This window comes from Dendrobates tinctorius, unplaced genomic scaffold (assembly GCF_039654945.1).
Source record: "Dendrobates tinctorius isolate UK_male_01 unplaced genomic scaffold, ASM3965494v1 ptg000300l, whole genome shotgun sequence".
Lineage (NCBI taxonomy): Eukaryota > Metazoa > Chordata > Amphibia > Anura > Dendrobatidae > Dendrobates > Dendrobates tinctorius.
The window spans coordinates 903,462-921,140 of record NW_027361967.1 but is presented as its reverse complement, the minus strand read 5'-3'; the positions used below and the strand labels follow the sequence as shown (position 1 = coordinate 921,140).

The window sequence follows — 17,679 nt, the reverse complement described above, 5'->3', positions numbered from 1 at the left end:
CGATATGCAATTGGAACTTAACTCCTTCCATGCTAGTCAGCAGAAATGTTACCATTCCTTGTGATTAAAAACTTGTCACACCACCCCAAAAAAGTCAATAAATAACATTTTTTATATGCGTACTTTTCGTCTGCATTAATTTTTAAACCTCCATTTATTTTGTTTGGATATTAAAAATGTTAGATTTCTCACAAATGCGGTGATGCACCACATTTCTTCAGAAACTACTGTTTGGCCACACAGCAGGGCTTTGAAAGGAAGAGCCCTATTTGGGTTTTGCAATGCAGATTTTGCAGGAATACCTTGCAGATGAAATTTGCAGAGTACCAAAACAGCAGAAAACCTCCCAAAGTGACCACATTTTAGAAATTATTTTGCACAATGAGTTAATCAACACCTGCAATTACTATTGTCAGCCTATAGGTGTTTTCACTCTGAACCATCCAGCATTGCAAGTATGCCAGTTTAGTGCCCAGCTTTTGCTTGCAGAGACAAGCAACCCATACATTTTTAAGTGGGCTCTACTCACTGGAGCAATGTCAAATATGTAGATACTTTGTCTCACCATTAAAGTAGAAACCTCCTATATTTCAAATTAAAGATGACGGACCTGTGTTCAACTTGTGTTTTTTGCCTTTTTGACTTTGTCCACAGCATATTTTTTAAGGACATTTGTCTCAGTAATGCCTCAGTGTTTCAAAGTCAAACAAGCTGACTATAATCATTCAGCTAGTGTCTGATAAGTGCTGTCTGTTTCAGCTATCAGGTTACCTTTTAATCCTCTTACAGCTAAGTCAATCTGAAATAAAACAAAATAGAGGAAAAATTACTAAAAAACATTCATGTGTTCAAAAGGAAAAAGTTACCGTTTCTCAAATTTTTAACATTTTGTTTTCTGTAGATAGTTAAGATTTTTAGGCCTTTTGATCATGATCAGTCCATGTACTTTGTTTAATATCTCCTTAAAATGTAAACGGTGAAGAAAAAGCATTTTGCCGAAACCCGGGATTGGACCAGGGACCTTTAGATCTTCAGTCTAACGCTCTCCCAACTGAGATATTTCTGCCATATCTATACATTTTCTCGGGGGTTTGACACTCTGCAAATGTCAAGTGTCATACCTGGAGGGATATATTATAATTTTTCATTTGACTGTTTTTTGAAGCATGATTTCTATTTGAAACGCCTTCCATTTTGCTGTACATATTTAATAACATTCATTAACTATTTGTGAATGAGTAGAAAAAGACAGCAATTTTGCCATTGAATTTTTACATTTTCAGTTTGTCTCCATGCACCAGTATAATTCTGACCCTGTGCTTCTAGAATAGGTCATGGTCGCACATAAAACACAATTTGCATGCATAATGTTACATCAAGTTTTATTTTTTATGAGATGCAAACAATTGGAGCAAAAAAGAGACAAAAATTTAGAGAAAATATTTTATTGATTGTTAAAAGTGAGACCATTTGTCCCAAAATGTGCTGAAACATGTCAGAAGGACATGGGCATTTCACATTTTTTAAACTATGATTACCTACTTGTTAAGTTTTTGTTAATTAAGTATCATTATGGTCTATTGATGTATGAGGTGAAAACTATGAAAGTAGACTTACCAGCAAATCCGTTTCTAGATATATTTCATGACAGCACTGTAGAAGGTTGATTCCCTACCCTAATAGGGACAGAGAACACAAAGAGGTGAAATAGTCCCTCCTCATTGACTGTCCAAAGGATTTTTCTAGTGCCAAAAGAACAACAGACATATGCACAAAAAATCTGTTTGATGTTCCTAGAGTTCTTTTTTGAGAGGACAAATTCAGATTCACTACAAAGACTCTCAGGAAATTTTTCAAAACCACATTACATGAAGATAAAGTTTCTTGAAATTAAATGTTGATTTCAGAAGTGGGATTTGAACCCACGCCTCCAGGGGAAACTGCAACCTAAACGCAGCGCCTTAGACCACTCGGCCATCCTGACTTCGAAATGCAATTGGAACTTAACTCCTTCCATGCTAGTCAGCAGAAATGTTACCATTCCTTGTGATTAAAAACTTGTCACACCACCCCAAAAAAGTCAATAAATAACATTTTTTATATGCGTACTTTTCGTCTGCATTAATTTTTAAACCTCCATTTATTTTGTTTGGATATTAGAAATGTTAGATTTCTCACAAATGCGGTGATGCACCACATTTCTTCAGAAACTACTGTTTGGCCACACAGCAGGGCTTTGAAAGGAAGAGCCCTATTTGGGTTTTGCAATGCAGATTTTGCAGGAATACCTTGCAGATGAAATTTGCAGAGTACCAAAACAGCAGAAAACCTCCCAAAGTGACCACATTTTAGAAATTATTTTGCACAATGAGTTAATCAACACCTGCAATTACTATTGTCAGCCTATAGGTGTTTTCACTCTGAACCATCCAGCATTGCAAGTATGCCAGTTTAGTGCCCAGCTTTTGCTTGCAGAGACAAGCAACCCATACATTTTTAAGTGGGCTCTACTCACTGGAGCAATGTCAAATATGTAGATGCTTTGTCTCACCATTAAAGTAGAAACCTCCTATATTTCAAATTAAAGATGACGGACCTGTGTGGAGCTTGTGTTTTTTGCCTTTTTGACTTTGTCCACAGCATATTTTTTAAGGACATTTGTCTCAGTAATGCCTCAGTGTTTCAAAGTCAAACAAGCTGACTATAATCATTCAGCTAGTGTCTGATAAGTGCTGTCTGTTTCAGCTATCAGGTTACCTTTTAATCCTCTTACAGCTAAGTCAATCTGAAATAAAACAAAATAGAGGAAAAATTACTAAAAAACATTCATGTGTTCAAAAGGAAAAAGTTACCGTTTCTCAAATTTTTAACATTTTGTTTTCTGTAGATAGTTAAGATTTTTAGGCCTTTTGATCATGATCAGTCCATGTGCTTTGTTTAATATCTCCTTAAAATGTAAACGGTGAAGAAAAAGCATTTTGCCGAAACCCGGGATTAGACCAGGGACCTTTAGATCTTCAGTCTAACGCTCTCCCAACTTTGCTATTTCGGCCATATCTATACATTTTCTGGGGGGTTTGACACTCTGCAAATGTCAAGTGTCACACCTGGAGGGATATATTATAATTTTTCATTTGACTGTTTTTTGAAGCATGATTTCTATTTGAAACGCCTTCCATTTTGCTGTACATATTTAATAACATTCATTAACTATTTGTGAATGAGTAGAAAAAGACAGCAATTTTGCCATTGAATTTTTACATTTTCAGTTTGTCTCCATGCACCAGTATAATTCTGACCCTGTGCTTCTAGAATAGGTCATGGTCGCACATAAAACACAATTTGCATGCATAATGTTACATCAAGTTTTATTTTTTATGAGATGCAAACAATTGGAGCAAAAAAGAGACAAAAATTTAGAGAAAATATTTTATTGATTGTTAAAAGTGAGACCATTTGTCCCAAAATGTGCTGAAACATGTCAGAATGACATGGGCATTTCACATTTTTTAAACTATGATTACCTACTTGTTAAGTTTTTGTTTATTAAATATCGTTATGGTCTATTGATGTATGAGGTGAAAACTATGAAAGTAGACTTACCAGCAAATCCGTTTCTAGATATATTTCATGACAGCACTGTAGAAGGTTGATTCCCTACCCTAATAGGGACAGAGAACACAAAGAGGTGAAATAGTCCCTCCTCATTGACTGTCCAAAGGATTTTTCTAGTGCCAAAAGAACAACAGACATATGGACAAAAATCTGTTTGATGTTCCTAGAGTTCTTTTTTGAGAGGACAAATTCAGATTCACTCCAAAGACTCTCAGGAAATTTTTCAAAACCACATTACATGAAGATAAAATTTCTTGAAATTAAATGTTGATGTCAGAAGTGGGATTTGAACCCACGCCTCCAGGGGAAACTGCAACCTAAACGCAGCGCCTTAGACCACTCTGCCATCTTGACTTCGATATGCAATTGGAACTTAACTCCTTCCATGCTAGTCAGCAGAAATGTTACCATTCCTTGTGATTAAAAACTTGTCACACCACCCCAAAAAAGTCAATAAATAACATTTTTTATATGCGTACTTTTCGTCTGCATTAATTTTTAAACCTCCATTTATTTTGTTTGGATATTAGAAATGTTAGATTTCTCACAAATGCGGTGATGCACCACATTTCTTCAGAAACTACTGTTTGGCCACACAGCAGGGCTTTGAAAGGAAGAGCCCTATTTGGGTTTTGCAATGCAGATTTTGCAGGAATACCTTGCAGATGAAATTTGCAGAGTACCAAAACAGCAGAAAACCTCCCAAAGTGACCACATTTTAGAAATTATTTTGCACAATGAGTTAATCAACACCTGCAATTACTATTGTCAGCCTATAGGTGTTTTCACTCTGAACCATCCAGCATTGCAAGTATGCCAGTTTAGTGCCCAGCTTTTGCTTGCAGAGACAAGCAACCCATACATTTTTAAGTGGGCTCTACTCACTGGAGCAATGTCAAATATGTAGATGCTTTGTCTCACCATTAAAGTAGAAACCTCCTATATTTCAAATTAAAGATGACGGACCTGTGTTCAGCTTGTGTTTTTTGCCTTTTTGACTTTGTCCACAGTATATTTTTTAAGGACATTTGTCTCAGTAATGCCTCAGTGTTTCAAAGTCAAACAAGCTGACTAATCATTCAGCTAGTGTCTGATAAGTGCTGTCTGTTTCAGCTATCAGGTTACCTTTTAATCCTCTTACAGCTAAGTCAATCTGAAATAAAACAAAATAGAGGAAAAATTACTAAAAAACATTCATGTGTTCAAAAGGAAAAAGTTACCGTTTCTCAAATTTTTAACATTTTGTTTTCTGTAGATAGTTAAGATTTTTAGGCCTTTTGATCATGATCAGTCCATGTGCTTTGTTTAATATCTCCTTAAAATGTAAACGGTGAAGAAAAAGCATTTTGCCGAAACCCGGGATTGGACCAGGGACCTTTAGATCTTCAGTCTAACGCTCTCCCAACTGAGCTATTTCGGCCATATCTATACATTTTCTGGGGGGTTTGACACTCTGCAAATGTCAAGTGTCACACCTGGAGGGATATATTATAATTTTTCATTTGACTGTTTTTTGAAGCATGATTTCTATTTGAAACGCCTTCCATTTTGCTGTACATATTTAATAACATTCATTAACTATTTGTGAATGAGTAGAAAAAGACAGCAATTTTGCCATTGAATTTTTACATTTTCAGTTTGTCTCCATGCACCAGTATAATTCTGACCCTGTGCTTCTAGAATAGGTCATGGTCGCACATAAAACACAATTTGCATGCATAATGTTACATCAAGTTTTATTTTTTATGAGATGCAAACAATTGGAGCAAAAAAGAGACAAAAATTTAGAGAAAATATTTTATTGATTGTTAAAAGTGAGACCATTTGTCCCAAAATGTGCTGAAACATGTCAGAATGACATGGGCATTTCACATTTTTTAAACTATGATTACCTACTTGTTAAGTTTTTGTTTATTAAATATCGTTATGGTCTATTGATGTATGAGGTGAAAACTATGAAAGTAGACTTACCAGCAAATCCGTTTCTAGATATATTTCATGACAGCACTGTAGAAGGTTGATTCCCTACCCTAATAGGGACAGAGAACACAAAGAGGTGAAATAGTCCCTCCTCATTGACTGTCCAAAGGATTTTTCTAGTGCCAAAAGAACAACAGACATATGCACAAAAAATCTGTTTGATGTTCCTAGAGTTCTTTTTTGAGAGGACAAATTCAGATTCACTCCAAAGACTCTCAGGAAATTTTTCAAAACCACATTACATGATGATAAAGTTTCTTGAAATTAAATGTTGATGTCAGAAGTGGGATTTGAACCCACGCCTCCAGGGGAAACTGCAACCTAAACGCAGCGCCTTAGACCACTCGGCCATCTTGACTTCGATATGCAATTGGAACTTAACTCCTTCCATGCTAGTCAGCAGAAATGTTACCATTCCTTGTGATTAAAAACTTGTCACACCACCCCAAAAAAGTCAATAAATAACATTTTTTATATGCGTACTTTTCGTCTGCATTAATTTTTAAACCTCCATTTATTTTGTTTGGATATTAGAAATGTTAGATTTCTCACAAATGCGGTGATGCACCACATTTCTTCAGAAACTACTGTTTGGCCACACAGCAGGGCTTTGAAAGGAAGAGCCCTATTTGGGTTTTGCAATGCAGATTTTGCAGGAATACCTTGCAGATGAAATTTGCAGAGTACCAAAACAGCAGAAAACCTCCCAAAGTGACCACATTTTAGAAATTATTTTGCACAATGAGTTAATCAACACCTGCAATTACTATTGTCAGCCTATAGGTGTTTTCACTCTGAACCATCCAGCATTGCAAGTATGCCAGTTTAGTGCCCAGCTTTTGCTTGCAGAGACAAGCAACCCATACATTTTTAAGTGGGCTCTACTCACTGGAGCAATGTCAAATATGTAGATGCTTTGTCTCACCATTAAAGTAGAAACCTCCTATATTTCAAATTAAAGATGACGGACCTGTGTGGAGCTTGTGTTTTTTGCCTTTTTGACTTTGTCCACAGCATATTTTTTAAGGACATTTGTCTCAGTAATGCCTCAGTGTTTCAAAGTCAAACAAGCTGACTATAATCATTCAGCTAGTGTCTGATAAGTGCTGTCTGTTTCAGCTATCAGGTTACCTTTTAATCCTCTTACAGCTAAGTCAATCTGAAATAAAACAAAATAGAGGAAAAATTACTAAAAAACATTCATGTGTTCAAAAGGAAAAAGTTACCGTTTCTCAAATTTTTAACATTTTGTTTTCTGTAGATAGTTAAGATTTTTAGGCCTTTTGATCATGATCAGTCCATGTGCTTTGTTTAATATCTCCTTAAAATGTAAACGGTGAAGAAAAAGCATTTTGCCGAAACCCGGGATTGGACTAGGGACCTTTAGATCTTCAGTCTAACGCTCTCCCAACTGAGCTATTTCGGCCATATCTATACATTTTCTGGGGGGTTTGACACTCTGCAAATGTCAAGTGTCACACCTGGAGGGATATATTATAATTTTTCATTTGACTGTTTTTTGAAGCATGATTTCTATTTGAAACGCCTTCCATTTTGCTGTACATATTTAATAACATTCATTAACTATTTGTGAATGAGTAGAAAAAGACAGCAATTTTGCCATTGAATTTTTACATTTTCAGTTTGTCTCCATGCACCAGTATAATTCTGACCCTGTGCTTCTAGAATAGGTCATGGTCGCACATAAAACACAATTTGCATGCATAATGTTACATCAAGTTTTATTTTTTATGAGATGCAAACAATTGGAGCAAAAAAGAGACAAAAATTTAGAGAAAATATTTTATTGATTGTTAAAAGTGAGACCATTTGTCCCAAAATGTGCTGAAACATGTCAGAATGACATGGGCATTTCACATTTTTTAAACTATGATTACCTACTTGTTAAGTTTTTGTTTATTAAATATCGTTATGGTCTATTGATGTGTGAGGTGAAAACTATGAAAGTAGACTTACCAGCAAATCCGTTTCTAGATATATTTCATGACAGCACTGTAGAAGGTTGATTCCCTACCCTAATAGGGACAGAGAACACAAAGAGGTGAAATAGTCCCTCCTCATTGACTGTCCAAAGGATTTTTCTAGTGCCAAAAGAACAACAGACATATGCACAAAAAATCTGTTTGATGTTCCTAGAGTTCTTTTTTGAGAGGACAAATTCAGATTCACTCCAAAGACTCTCAGGAAACTTTTCAAAACCACATTACATGAAGATAAAGTTTCTTGAAATTAAATGTTGATGTCAGAAGTGGGATTTGAACCCACGCCTCCAGGGGAAACTGCAACCTAAACGCAGCGCCTTAGACCACTCGGCCATCTTGACTTCGATATGCAATTGGAACTTAACTCCTTCCATGCTAGTCAGCAGAAATGTTACCATTCCTTGTGATTAAAAACTTGTCACACCACCCCAAAAAAGTCAATAAATAACATTTTTTATATGCGTACTTTTCGTCTGCATTAATTTTTAAACCTCCATTTATTTTGTTTGGATATTAGAAATGTTAGATTTCTCACAAATGCGGTGATGCACCACATTTCTTCAGAAACTACTGTTTGGCCACACAGCAGGGCTTTGAAAGGAAGAGCCCTATTTGGGTTTTGCAATGCAGATTTTGCAGGAATACCTTGCAGATGAAATTTGCAGAGTACCAAAACAGCAGAAAACCTCCCAAAGTGACCACATTTTAGAAATTATTTTGCACAATGAGTTAATCAACACCTGCAATTACTATTGTCAGCCTATAGGTGTTTTCACTCTGAACCATCCAGCATTGCAAGTATGCCAGTTTAGTGCCCAGCTTTTGCTTGCAGAGACAAGCAACCCATACATTTTTAAGTGGGCTCTACTCACTGGAGCAATGTCAAATATGTAGATGCTTTGTCTCACCATTAAAGTAGAAACCTCCTATATTTCAAATTAAAGATGACGGACCTGTGTGGAGCTTGTGTTTTTTGCCTTTTTGACTTTGTCCACAGCATATTTTTTAAGGACATTTGTCTCAGTAATGCCTCAGTGTTTCAAAGTCAAACAAGCTGACTATAATCATTCAGCTAGTGTCTGATAAGTGCTGTCTGTTTCAGCTATCAGGTTACCTTTTAATCCTCTTACAGCTAAGTCAATCTGAAATAAAACAAAATAGAGGAAAAATTACTAAAAAACATTCATGTGTTCAAAAGGAAAAAGTTACCGTTTCTCAAATTTTTAACATTTTGTTTTCTGTAGATAGTTAAGATTTTTAGGCCTTTTGATCATGATCAGTCCATGTGCTTTGTTTAATATCTCCTTAAAATGTAAGCGGTGAAGAAAAAGCATTTTGCCGAAACCCGGGATTGGACTAGGGACCTTTAGATCTTCAGTCTAACGCTCTCCCAACTGAGCTATTTCGGCCATATCTATACATTTTCTGGGGGGTTTGACACTCTGCAAATGTCAAGTGTCACACCTGGAGGGATATATTATAATTTTTCATTTGACTGTTTTTTGAAGCATGATTTCTATTTGAAACGCCTTCCATTTTGCTGTACATATTTAATAACATTCATTAACTATTTGTGAATGAGTAGAAAAAGACAGCAATTTTGCCATTGAATTTTTACATTTTCAGTTTGTCTCCATGCACCAGTATAATTCTGACCCTGTGCTTCTAGAATAGGTCATGGTCGCACATAAAACACAATTTGCATGCATAATGTTACATCAAGTTTTATTTTTTATGAGATGCAAACAATTGGAGCAAAAAAGAGACAAAAATTTAGAGAAAATATTTTATTGATTGTTAAAAGTGAGACCATTTGTCCCAAAATGTGCTGAAACATGTCAGAATGACATGGGCATTTCACATTTTTTAAACTATGATTACCTACTTGTTAAGTTTTTGTTTATTAAATATCGTTATGGTCTATTGATGTGTGAGGTGAAAACTATGAAAGTAGACTTACCAGCAAATCCGTTTCTAGATATATTTCATGACAGCACTGTAGAAGGTTGATTCCCTACCCTAATAGGGACAGAGAACACAAAGAGGTGAAATAGTCCCTCCTCATTGACTGTCCAAAGGATTTTTCTAGTGCCAAAAGAACAACAGACATATGCACAAAAAATCTGTTTGATGTTCCTAGAGTTCTTTTTTGAGAGGACAAATTCAGATTCACTCCAAAGACTCTCAGGAAATTTTTCAAAACCACATTACATGAAGATAAAGTTTCTTGAAATTAAATGTTGATGTCAGAAGTGGGATTTGAACCCACGCCTCCAGGGGAAACTGCAACCTAAACGCAGCGCCTTAGACCACTCTGCCATCTTGACTTCGATATGCAATTGGAACTTAACTCCTTCCATGCTAGTCAGCAGAAATGTTACCATTCCTTGTGATTAAAAACTTGTCACACCACCCCAAAAAAGTCAATAAATAACATTTTTTATATGCGTACTTTTCGTCTGCATTAATTTTTAAACCTCCATTTATTTTGTTTGGATATTAGAAATGTTAGATTTCTCACAAAAGCGGTGATGCACCACATTTCTTAAGAAACTACTGTTTGGCCACACAGCAGGGCTTTGAAAGGAAGAGCCCTATTTGGGTTTTGCAATGCAGATTTTGCAGGAATACCTTGCAGATGAAATTTGCAGAGTACCAAAACAGCAGAAAACCTCCCAAAGTGACCACATTTTAGAAATTATTTTGCACAATGAGTTAATCAACACCTGCAATTACTATTGTCAGCCTATAGGTGTTTTCACTCTGAACCATCCAGCATTGCAAGTATGCCAGTTTAGTGCCCAGCTTTTGCTTGCAGAGACAAGCAACCCATACATTTTTAAGTGGGCTCTACTCACTGGAGCAATGTCAAATATGTAGATGCTTTGTCTCACCATTAAAGTAGAAACCTCCTATATTTCAAATTAAAGATGACGGACCTGTGTGGAGCTTGTGTTTTTTGCCTTTTTGACTTTGTCCACAGCATATTTTTTAAGGACATTTGTCTCAGTAATGCCTCAGTGTTTCAAAGTCAAACAAGCTGACTATAATCATTCAGCTAGTGTCTGATAAGTGCTGTCTGTTTCAGCTATCAGGTTACCTTTTAATCCTCTTACAGCTAAGTCAATCTGAAATAAAACAAAATAGAGGAAAAATTACTAAAAAACATTCATGTGTTCAAAAGGAAAAAGTTACCGTTTCTCAAATTTTTAACATTTTGTTTTCTGTAGATAGTTAAGATTTTTAGGCCTTTTGATCATGATCAGTCCATGTGCTTTGTTTAATATCTCCTTAAAATGTAAACGGTGAAGAAAAAGCATTTTGCCGAAACCCGGGATTGGACCAGGGACCTTTAGATCTTCAGTCTAACGCTCTCCCAACTGAGCTATTTCGGCCATATCTATACATTTTCTGGGGGGTTTGACACTCTGCAAATGTCAAGTGTCACACCTGGAGGGATATATTATAATTTTTCATTTGACTGTTTTTTGATGCATGATTTCTATTTGAAACGCCTTCCATTTTGCTGTACATATTTAATAACATTCATTAACTATTTGTGAATGAGTAGAAAAAGACAGCAATTTTGCCATTGAATTTTTACATTTTCAGTTTGTCTCCATGCACCAGTATAATTCTGACCCTGTGCTTCTAGAATAGGTCATGGTCGCACATAAAACACAATTTGCATGCATAATGTTACATCAAGTTTTATTTTTTATGAGATGCAAACAATTGGAGCAAAAAAGAGACAAAATTTTAGAGAAAATATTTTATTGATTGTTAAAAGTGAGACCATTTGTCCCAAAATGTGCTGAAACATGTCAGAATGACATGGGCATTTCACATTTTTTAAACTATGATTACCTACTTGTTAAGTTTTTGTTTATTAAATATCGTTATGGTCTATTGATGTATGAGGTGAAAACTATGAAAGTAGACTTACCAGCAAATCCGTTTCTAGATATATTTCATGACAGCACTGTAGAAGGTTGATTCCCTACCCTAATAGGGACAGAGAACACAAAGAGGTGAAATAGTCCCTCCTCATTGACTGTCCAAAGGATTTTTCTAGTGCCAAAAGAACAACAGACATATGCACAAAAAATCTGTTTGATGTTCCTAGAGTTCTTTTTTGAGAGGACAAATTCAGATTCACTCCAAAGACTCTCAGGAAATTTTTCAAAACCACATTACATGAAGATAAAGTTTCTTGAAATTAAATGTTGATGTCAGAAGTGGGATTTGAACCCACGCCTCCAGGGGAAACTGCAACCTAAACGCAGCGCATTAGACCACTCAGCCATCTTGACTTCGATATGCAATTGGAACTTAACTCCTTCCATGCTAGTCAGCAGAAATGTTACCATTCCTTGTGATTAAAAACTTGTCACACCACCCCAAAAAAGTCAATAAATAACATTTTTTATATGCGTACTTTTCGTCTGCATTAATTTTTAAACCTCCATTTATTTTGTTTGGATATTAGAAATGTTAGATTTCTCACAAATGCGGTGATGCACCACATTTCTTCAGAAACTACTGTTTGGCCACACAGCAGGGCTTTGAAAGGAAGAGCCCTATTTGGGTTTTGCAATGCAGATTTTGCAGGAATACCTTGCAGATGAAATTTGCAGAGTACCAAAACAGCAGAAAACCTCCCAAAGTGACCACATTTTAGAAATTATTTTGCACAATGAGTTAATCAACACCTGCAATTACTATTGTCAGCCTATAGGTGTTTTCACTCTGAACCATCCAGCATTGCAAGTATGCCAGTTTAGTGCCCAGCTTTTGCTTGCAGAGACAAGCAACCCATACATTTTTAAGTGGGCTCTACTCACTGGAGCAATGTCAAATATGTAGATGCTTTGTCTCACCATTAAAGTAGAAACCTCCTATATTTCAAATTAAAGATGACGGACCAGTGTGGAGCTTGAGTTTTTTGCCTTTTTGACTTTGTCCACAGCATATTTTTTAAGGACATTTGTCTCAGTAATGCCTCAGTGTTTCAAAGTCAAACAAGCTGACTATAATCATTCAGCTAGTGTCTGATAAGTGCTGTCTGTTTCAGCTATCAGGTTACCTTTTAATCCTCTTACAGCTAAGTCAATCTGAAATAAAACAAAATAGAGGAAAAATTACTAAAAAACATTCATGTGTTCAAAAGGAAAAAGTTACCGTTTCTCAAATTTTTAACATTTTGTTTTCTGTAGATAGTTAAGATTTTTAGGCCTTTTGATCATGATCAGTCCATGTGCTTTGTTTAATATCTCCTTAAAATGTAAACGGTGAAGAAAAAGCATTTTGCCGAAACCCGGGATTGGACTAGGGACCTTTAGATGTTCAGTCTAACGCTCTCCCAACTGAGCTATTTCGGCCATATCTATACATTTTCTGGGGGGTTTGACACTCTGCAAATGTCAAGTGTCACACCTGGAGGGATATATTATAATTTTTCATTTGACTGTTTTTTGAAGCATGATTTCTATTTGAAACGCCTTCCATTTTGCTGTACATATTTAATAACATTCATTAACTATTTGTGAATGAGTAGAAAAAGACAGCAATTTTGCCATTGAATTTTTACATTTTCAGTTTGTCTCCATGCACCAGTATAATTCTGACCCTGTGCTTCTAGAATAGGTCATGGTCGCACATAAAACACAATTTGCATGCATAATGTTACATCAAGTTTTATTTTTTATGAGATGCAAACAATTGGAGCAAAAAAGAGACAAAAATTTAGAGAAAATATTTTATTGATTGTTAAAAGTGAGACCATTTGTCCCAAAATGTGCTGAAACATGTCAGAATGACATGGGCATTTCACATTTTTTAAACTATGATTACCTACTTGTTAAGTTTTTGTTTATTAAATATCGTTATGGTCTATTGATGTGTGAGGTGAAAACTATGAAAGTAGACTTACCAGCAAATCCGTTTCTAGATATATTTCATGACAGCAATGTAGAAGGTTGATTCCCTACCCTAATAGGGACAGAGAACACAAAGAGGTGAAATAGTCCCTCCTCATTGACTGTCCAAAGGATTTTTCTAGTGCCAAAAGAACAACAGACATATGCACAAAAAATCTGTTTGATGTTCCTAGAGTTCTTTTTTGAGAGGACAAATTCAGATTCACTCCAAAGACTCTCAGGAAATTTTTCAAAACCACATTACATGCCTCCAGGGGAGACTGCGACCTAAACGCAGCGCCTTAGACCACTTGGCCATCCTGACTTCGATATGCAATTGGAACTTAACTCCTTCCATGCTAGTCAGCAGAAATGTTACCATTCCTTGTGATTAAAAACTTGTCACACCACCCCAAAAAAGTCAATAAATAACATTTTTTATATGCGTACTTTTCGTCTGCATTAATTTTTAAACCTCCATTTATTTTGTTTGGATATTAGAAATGTTAGATTTCTCACAAATGCGGTGATGCACCACATTTCTTCAGAAACTACTGTTTGGCCACACAGCAGGGCTTTGAAAGGAAGAGCCCTATTTGGGTTTTGCAATGCAGATTTTGCAGGAATACCTTGCAGATGAAATTTGCAGAGTACCAAAACAGCAGAAAACCTCCCAAAGTGACCACATTTTAGAAATTATTTTGCACAATGAGTTAATCAACACCTGCAATTACTATTGTCAGCCTATAGGTGTTTTCACTCTGAACCATCCAGCATTGCAAGTATGCCAGTTTAGTGCCCAGCTTTTGCTTGCAGAGACAAGCAACCCATACATTTTTAAGTGGGCTCTACTCACTGGAGCAATGTCAAATATGTAGATGCTTTGTCTCACCATTAAAGTAGAAACCTCCTATATTTCAAATTAAAGATGACGGACCTGTGTGGAGCTTGTGTTTTTTGCCTTTTTGACTTTGTCCACAGCATATTTTTTAAGGACATTTGTCTCAGTAATGCCTCAGTGTTTCAAAGTCAAACAAGCTGACTATAATCATTCAGCTAGTGTCTGATAAGTGCTGTCTGTTTCAGCTATCAGGTTACCTTTTAATCCTCTTACAGCTAAGTCAATCTGAAATAAAACAAAATAGAGGAAAAATTACTAAAAAACATTCATGTGTTCAAAAGGAAAAAGTTACCGTTTCTCAAATTTTTAACATTTTGTTTTCTGTAGATAGTTAAGATTTTTAGGCCTTTTGATCATGATCAGTCCATGTGCTTTGTTTAATATCTCCTTAAAATGTAAACGGTGAAGAAAAAGCATTTTGCCAAAACCCAGGATTGGACCAGGGACCTTTAGATGTTCAGTCTAACGCTCTCCCAACTGAGCTATTTCGGCCATATCTATACATTTTCTGGGGGGTTTGACACTCTGCAAATGTCAAGTGTCACACCTGGAGGGATATATTATAATTTTTCATTTGACTGTTTTTTGAAGCATGATTTCTATTTGAAACGCCTTCCATTTTGCTGTACATATTTAATAACATTCATTAACTATTTGTGAATGAGTAGAAAAAGACAGCAATTTTGCCATTGAATTTTTACATTTTCAGTTTGTCTCCATGCACCAGTATAATTCTGACCCTGTGCTTCTAGAATAGGTCATGGTCGCACATAAAACACAATTTGCATGCATAATGTTACATCAAGTTTTATTTTTTATGAGATGCAAACAATTGGAGCAAAAAAGAGACAAAAATTTAGAGAAAATATTTTATTGATTGTTAAAAGTGAGACCATTTGTCCCAAAATGTGCTGAAACATGTCAGAATGACATGGGCATTTCACATTTTTTAAACTATGATTACCTACTTGTTAAGTTTTTGTTTATTAAATATCGTTATGGTCTATTGATGTGTGAGGTGAAAACTATGAAAGTAGACTTACCAGAAAATCTGTTTCTAGATATATTTCATGACAGCACTGTAGAAGGTTGATTCCCTACCCTAATAGGGACAGAGAACACAAAGAGGTGAAATAGTCCCTCCTCATTGACTGTCCAAAGGATTTTTCTAGTGCCAAAAGAACAACAGACATATGCACAAAAAATCTGTTTGATGTTCCTAGAGTTCTTTTTTGAGAGGACAAATTCAGATTCACTCCAAAGACTCTCGGGAAATTTTTCAAAACCACATTACATGAAGATAAAGTTTCTTGAAATTAAATGTTGATGTCAGAAGTGGGATTTGAACACACGCCTCCAGGAGAGACTGCGACCTGAACGCAGCGCCTTAGACCGCTCGGCCATCCTGACTTCGATATGAAATTGGAACTTAACTCCTTCCATGCTAGTCAGCAGAAATGTTACCATTCCTTGTGATTAAAAACTTGTCACACCACCCCAAAAAAGTCAATAAATAACATTTTTTATATGCGTACTTTTCGTCTGCATTAATTTTTAAACCTCCATTTATTTTGTTTGGATATTAGAAATGTTAGATTTCTCACAAATGCGGTGATGCACCACATTTCTTCAGAAACTACTGTTTGGCCACACAGCAGGGCTTTGAAAGGAAGAGCCCTATTTGGGTTTTGCAATGCAGATTTTGCAGGAATACCTTGCAGATGAAATTTGCAGAGTACCAAAACAGCAGAAAACCTCCCAAAGTGACCACATTTTAGAAATTATTTTGCACAATGAGTTAATCAACACCTGCAATTACTATTGTCAGCCTATAGGTGATTTCACTCTGAACCATCCAGCATTGCAAGTATGCCAGTTTAGTGCCCAGCTTTTGCTTGCAGAGACAAGCAACCCATACATTTTTAAGTGGGCTCTACTCACTGGAGCAATGTCAAATATGTAGATGCTTTGTCTCACCATTAAAGTAGAAACCTCCTATATTTCAAATTAAAGATGACGGACCTGTGTGGAGCTTGTGTTTTTTGCCTTTTTGACTTTGTCCACAGCATATTTTTTAAGGACATTTGTCTCAGTAATGCCTCAGTGTTTCAAAGTCAAACAAGCTGACTATAATCATTCAGCTAGTGTCTGATAAGTGCTGTCTGTTTCAGCTATCAGGTTACCTTTTAATCCTCTTACAGCTAAGTCAATCTGAAATAAAACAAAATAGAGGAAAAATTACTAAAAAACATTCATGTGTTCAAAAGGAAAAAGTTACCGTTTCTCAAATTTTTAACATTTTGTTTTCTGTAGATAGTTAAGATTTTTAGGCCTTTTGATCATGATCAGTCCATGTGCTTTGTTTAATATCTCCTTAAAATGTAAACGGTGAAGAAAAAGCATTTTGCCGAAACCCGGGATTGGACTAGGGACCTTTAGATGTTCAGTCTAACGCTCTCCCAACTGAGCTATTTCGGCCATATCTATACATTTTCTGGGGGGTTTGACACTCTGCAAATGTCAAGTGTCACACCTGGAGGGATATATTATAATTTTTCATTTGACTGTTTTTTGAAGCATGATTTCTATTTGAAACGCCTTCCATTTTGCTGTACATATTTAATAACATTCATTGACTATTTGTGAATGAGTAGAAAAAGACAGCAATTTTGCCATTGAATTTTTACATTTTCAGTTTGTCTCCATGCACCAGTATAATTCTGACCCTGTGCTTCTAGAATAGGTCATGGTCGCACATAAAACACAATTTGCATGCATAATGTTACATCAAGTTTTATTTTTTATGAGATGCAAACAATTGGAGCAAAAAAGAGACAAAAATTTAGAGAAAATATTTTATTGATTGTTAAAAGTGAGACCATTTGTCCCAAAATGTGCTGAAACATGTCAGAATGACATGGGCATTTCACATTTTTTAAACTATGGTTACCTACTTGTTAAGTTTTTGTTAATTAAGTATCGTTATGGTCTATTGATGTATGAGGTGAAAACTATGAAAGTAGACTTACCAGCAAATCCGTTTCTAGATATATTTCATGACAGCACTGTAGAAGGTTGATTCCCTACCCTAATAGGGACAGAGAACACAAAGAGGTGAAATAGTCCCTCCTCATTGACTGTCCAAAGGATTTTTCTAGTGCCAAAAGAACAACAGACATATGCACAAAAAATCTGTTTGATGTTCCTAGAGTTCTTTTTTGAGAGGACAAATTCAGATTCACTCCAAAGACTCTCAGGAAAT

At 35.8% G+C, this 17,679-nt stretch overlaps 7 non-coding genes across 7 annotated transcripts; all 7 read right to left on the bottom strand.

Moving 5' to 3' along the window:
- Positions 1-1,901: 1,901 nt before the first annotated feature.
- TRNAL-UAG (transfer RNA leucine (anticodon UAG)) lies at positions 1,902-1,984 on the bottom strand. Its single transcript has one exon. It is a non-coding gene; the product is annotated as a tRNA-Leu (tRNA).
- Positions 1,985-3,886: 1,902 nt separating this feature from the next.
- Positions 3,887-3,969, bottom strand: TRNAL-UAG (transfer RNA leucine (anticodon UAG)). The gene has a single exon. It is a non-coding gene; the product is annotated as a tRNA-Leu (tRNA).
- A 993-nt stretch (positions 3,970-4,962) lies between these two features.
- Positions 4,963-5,035, bottom strand: TRNAF-GAA (transfer RNA phenylalanine (anticodon GAA)). The gene has a single exon. It is a non-coding gene; the product is annotated as a tRNA-Phe (tRNA).
- Positions 5,036-5,870: 835 nt separating this feature from the next.
- On the bottom strand, positions 5,871-5,953 carry TRNAL-UAG (transfer RNA leucine (anticodon UAG)). Its single transcript has one exon. It is a non-coding gene; the product is annotated as a tRNA-Leu (tRNA).
- Positions 5,954-7,856: 1,903 nt separating this feature from the next.
- TRNAL-UAG (transfer RNA leucine (anticodon UAG)) lies at positions 7,857-7,939 on the bottom strand. The gene has a single exon. It is a non-coding gene; the product is annotated as a tRNA-Leu (tRNA).
- Positions 7,940-9,842: 1,903 nt separating this feature from the next.
- Positions 9,843-9,925, bottom strand: TRNAL-UAG (transfer RNA leucine (anticodon UAG)). The gene has a single exon. It is a non-coding gene; the product is annotated as a tRNA-Leu (tRNA).
- Positions 9,926-10,920: 995 nt separating this feature from the next.
- TRNAF-GAA (transfer RNA phenylalanine (anticodon GAA)) lies at positions 10,921-10,993 on the bottom strand. The gene has a single exon. It is a non-coding gene; the product is annotated as a tRNA-Phe (tRNA).
- Between the last annotated feature and the right edge of the window lie 6,686 nt (positions 10,994-17,679).